Below are 4,924 nucleotides of genomic sequence, written 5' to 3' on the forward strand. Positions count from 1 at the left end.
CTTGATGCGGGTGAAGGAGGAGAGTGCAAAAGTTGGCTTGAAACTCAGCATTAAGTAAAGTAAGATTGTGGCATCTGGGCCTATCACTTCCTGACAAATAGATGGGAAAGAAATGGAGGTAGTGACAGATTTTATTTTCTTGAGCTCCAAGATCACCTCAGCTGGTGACGGCAGCCAAGAAATTAAAAGACGCTTGCTCCTGGGGAGGAAAGCTATGGCAAATCTAGAAAACATACTAAAAAGCAGACATCATCCTGCCGACAAAAGTGCGTATAGTCAAGGCTATGGTTTTCCCAGTTGCAATGTATGGCTGTGAAAGTTGGACCATAAGGAAGGCTGAGTGCTGAAGAATTGAGGCCTTTGAATTGTGGTGCTGGAGGAGACTCCTGCAAGTCCCTTGGACTGCAAGGAGATCAAACCAGTCAGTCTTAGAGGAGATCAACCCTAGCTGCTCTTTAGAAGGCCAGATACTGAAGATGAAACTCAAATACTTTGGCCTCCTAATGAGAAGGAAGGACTCACTGGAGAGGATCCTAATGCTGGGAACAATTGACGGCAAAAGAAGAAGAGTATGGCAGAGGATGAGGTGACCCTGAAGTCCCTGAAGAAGTTGGTGTGAGTTTAGGTGGACTCCGGGGGATAGTGGAGGATAGGAAGGCCTGGAGGAATGTTGTTCATGGGGTCACGATGGGTCGGGCACAACTTCATGAATAACATAACATAACAGAGCCATTGGCTCAAGCTAGCATGGACGACTGTGTGGATAGCTCGAGGTAGTGCATTTGGAATCTTTTTACCCCATACATGTGTCAACACATTGTGTATGTGTGGACTGTATCCACCACCATGACAGCTTTATAGTAACTTGCCTTTGCAGGTGATTACCCTTTGATGAATGTGTGTATATGTATTACCTGTGGATTTGACTTGGATGGAGGTTTTATGAACTTTGCCAGTCATGATTGATTAACAATTACAGTAATGTAACAGCAGATTCCCAATTTGTAATTTGAGAATATTCCATTCAGATGTGACTATGGATCCAGATGTGGATCCTAAATTATTAGCACGACAGCCAGGCACTCTTCTTGCAACCAAGAGAGGAAAACCAAGATAAAACTCACAGGAAGACAAACAACAGATGGCAGGTAGAGGAGATCATGCCATGGCTGTGGTTCAGAAAAAGAATGTTATATAAACAAGCAGGCCAGGAGCTGTTGGGACAACGCCATGGGATATCCTATCCCAAGAGGATTAGGATATAATCACCCACTGGTTGGGCATTGGGCTGACAACACATCAGACCAGTGGCTTCCTTAGAGGTGCAGGCACCAAAGTTCCATTTGGGAGAGCATCTCAACACCTATGTGTATGTGGTTGTTGGGAAGAGAGCAGAGATGCAGAGATAAGCTTTTAGAATAATCAGTTAGAATGAGTGTTTCTGGTTTCCACACACAGTGACAATCTTTTTCCAGCTGTCTATAGAACTGCAAAGATCATGGAAATATCTGGTGTTATGTTTCCTAGAAAACTGATCCTGATCCTGAAGCAGTACGGCAATGGAACCAATAACCAGGGGATGCTGTGGGCTCTCCCACACTGGAGGCATTCAAGATGCAGCTGGACAGTATCTGAGAGGGATGGTTTTACTGGGAATCCTGCAATGAGCAGGGGGTCAGACCTGGCCCCTTCCAACTGTATTATTCTATGATTCTGTCTGGGGATCTAAGCTGAGAAAAATTCAGTGCCAAAACATCTCTTGCCAAAACAGTCCTGTGATGATGCTGATGACATCATCATCACCACCACCACCACCACCTTCATCTAATTCATGTGGTTCAGTTTATACACCACCTCGTCTTAGCATGGGTTGCCAAGCTTTTCATGCATGGATAAGAATAATAAAATTCAGTGATAGTCCAAAGCTACAGAAGAGTCCTAAGTGATCATTTCTCTCAGTGCAGCTGCTTCATATCTGCATACATAAATGCTTGGCTGTTCCCCATATCACTTGCTCTTGTTCCGGAAGTACAGATGAGTTAATATTAGGGCTGGAACTGTGAGCAGTGTGTGTTAACTAGATGATGATGGAAGCTGTTATTGTTCTGAAAACCTCTGAGCTTCGATGAGAAAAATATGCAAAAGGTACATACTGGAGTGCCTTCTTCCATGTCCAGATGCTAAGCTCACCATCCCTTCTCTGATGCCTCTGGCCTTCAGAAGGCAGGCAGGCAGTGTCTGCAGAAAAGATCTTCACTGTGGCATCCCACAAGTGAAATGTCTTCTCAAGGCAGGTTAACCTGGCACTGTCCTTTTGGCTCTAGGGAAAACAACTGTTTCTCCAGGCCTTGTTCATTGACTCTGGTGGCTTCCTTGTTGATGGATTTACTGCTACTCCTATGTATAATAATAAAAGGCACCCTGTGTCTGTCTGTCAGTGTCATAGGTCCAGGAACTGAAACCCAGACTCCTGAAACATACTAAGGGGACCCAATGGCACCTGCCTTTCCCAACTGCCACCAGAATGGCATCTGAGGAAACATCTTACCTTGTGGAATGTGAGAAGACAGATTAAGCTTGAAGACAGATAAAAAGAGACCATAGAAGTGAGGAGAGGAAGAGGAACAGGCCAGCAAAGAATATGCTAGTGCAGAAGGTCAAAAGATGCAGTTCAGGGCTGAATTCAGTTCCAGGCAACTTGATTCATCATCACCATCATGTTTTCTTTCCTCCTCCCTCCCAATCTCTTTCCTTGTGTCTCATGCCTTTTTAAGATTGTACGTCTGAAGGCAAGAACTGTCTAATTATTCATTCTTGTAAACATCTCTGGAATCCTTTTGAGTGGGATTAAAATGTTCTGAATCAAACAATCTGCTATATTATTCTTTGGAAATCTACAGTTTTCTTGGCTCCTTTTGTCCACTACATGTGTTTCACACAGACATCTGGATATGTTTCTTCATCAGTTATTGTTCTTTGGCTGTGGAAATCACAGTCTAAGAACCTTCACAAAGAACCTTTAAGTCACCCCTAGCAGTAAAATTCACTTTCTATCTCTGTTGTCTAAGCTCCAAAAAATTCTGTAAGGATAGTTGGCCAGCCTACATACCCCTAAACATCATATTTACCTGAACCTGTGAGAACCTAAAGTGGGTGCTGGGGGAGCAAGTGGAGGATCATGGACCCCGCCTTTCCAGGTTCAGTAACAGTGCTGAGATGTTCTTTCTCATTCAAACACATGCAAGTAGGGCGCCCTCTCAGACCTTGGGGGTGCCAAAGAGCAACATCTGATGAAAAGGTTGGGACCAGCATGGCCCTTTGCCAGTATACCCTTCAAGCCAGGGGTATAGAACAGGTCTGAGAGCCTAATCCAGCCTTCCAGGGTTCCACGGATGGATAGTCCTTTTCCTCTGGTCCCATAGCCTTTCTCCAGACCATGAACCATTATTATTATTATTATTATTATTATTATTATTATTATTATTATTATTATAACATTTCTATGCCGCCCCTTGCCGAAACCTCGGGGCGGCTTACAACATGATAAAATACATTGAAATACAATAGTACATAATAAATTACCATTAAATATAAAAATACAAAAAATACATTGCTTTACAAATACAAAATTAAAATTATCAGTATAAAATAAAAATATAGGAGGAGAAAGAGAAGGAAGAAGAAGTTGCCCAGGCCAGATCATATGTTTTAACAATTGAAATGATGTTTAAATAAAAAGGTCTTTACCTGGCGCCAAAAAACCAGTAACAACGGTGCTAGGCGGACCTCTTTGGGGAGTGAATTCCATAGGTTGGGCGCCACCGCAGAGAAAGCCCTCCTCCGGGTACTTACTCTCCTAATTTCTTTCATGGAGGGTTCCCGGAGAAGGGACTCTCCCGCAGATCTCAAAGGGCGGTTGGGCATATACGGACGTAAGCGCTCGTTCAGGTAGCCAGGACCCAAGCCGTTTAGGGCTTTGTAGGTCATAATCAACACCTTGAATTGGGCCCGGGCTTCAATGGGAAGCCAGTGAAGCTGACGGAGGACTGGAGTCATGTGAGCATAACGCCCCGTCCCCGTCAGCAACCTGGCAGCTCTATTTTGCACCAATTGAAGTGTTCGGACTGTCTTCAGGGGAAGCCCCACGTAAAGCGCGTTACAGAAGTCTAGGCGGGAAGTCACCAGCGCGTGTGTCACCGTCGCCAGGCAGTCGTACTCCAGGTAGGGGCGCAGCTGATTGACCAGCCGAAGCTGAAGGAAGGCGTTCCTCGCCACCGCTGTCACCTGAGCTTCCAAAGAAAGCTCCGGGTCGAGGAGTACTCCTAAGCTGCGGACCTTATCCCTAAGAGGGAGTGTTGCACCATTCATGACCAGGTCAAATCCACCCTCTCCGAAACCCGATCCGCCAACCAACAGGACCTCCGTCTTGTCTGGGTTGAGTTTCAGTTTATTGGCCCTCATCCATTCCCTTACCTTGACCAAGCACCGGTTCAGCACAGCCACTGCCTCACCTGGATTAGTGGAGAACGAGAGGTAAAGCTGGGTATCATCAGCGTATTGATGATTCCGCAGCCCACACCTCCTGATGACCTCTCCCAGCGGTTTCATATAGATGTTAAATAGCAGAGGGGATAGAATGGAGCCCTGTGGTACCCCATGGCATAGCTGCCATGACGTAGAGACATGGTCCCCCAGCACTACCTTCTGGAATCGACCGTCGAGATAGGAGCGGAACCACTGCAAAGCAGTGCCTCCAACCCCCAATCCCGCAAGTCTATCCAGAAGGATACCATGGTCGATGGTATCGAAAGCCGCCGAGAGGTCCAGAAGAACCAACAGGGATGTACTCCCCCTGTCCTTCTCCCTGCACAGGTCGTCGTACAGGGCGACCAAGGCAGATTCAGTACTGTACCCGGGTCTGAAG

General features: G+C 45.9%; 1 long non-coding RNA gene across 1 annotated transcript in view; it reads left to right on the forward strand.

The window, feature by feature from the left end:
• Positions 1–2,835, forward strand: part of LOC123021400 — a 15,587-nt gene extending 12,752 nt beyond the window's left edge. Inside the window, exon 3 of the long non-coding RNA XR_006414304.1 lies at positions 2,439–2,835. This is a non-coding gene — a long non-coding RNA (uncharacterized LOC123021400). The remainder of the gene's footprint in view (positions 1–2,438) is intronic.
• Positions 2,836–4,924: the final 2,089 nt, after the last annotated feature.

The sequence above is a fragment of the Varanus komodoensis genome, unplaced genomic scaffold (assembly GCF_004798865.1).
Source record: "Varanus komodoensis strain SLA01 unplaced genomic scaffold, ASM479886v1 scaffold16, whole genome shotgun sequence".
NCBI lineage: Eukaryota > Metazoa > Chordata > Lepidosauria > Squamata > Varanidae > Varanus > Varanus komodoensis.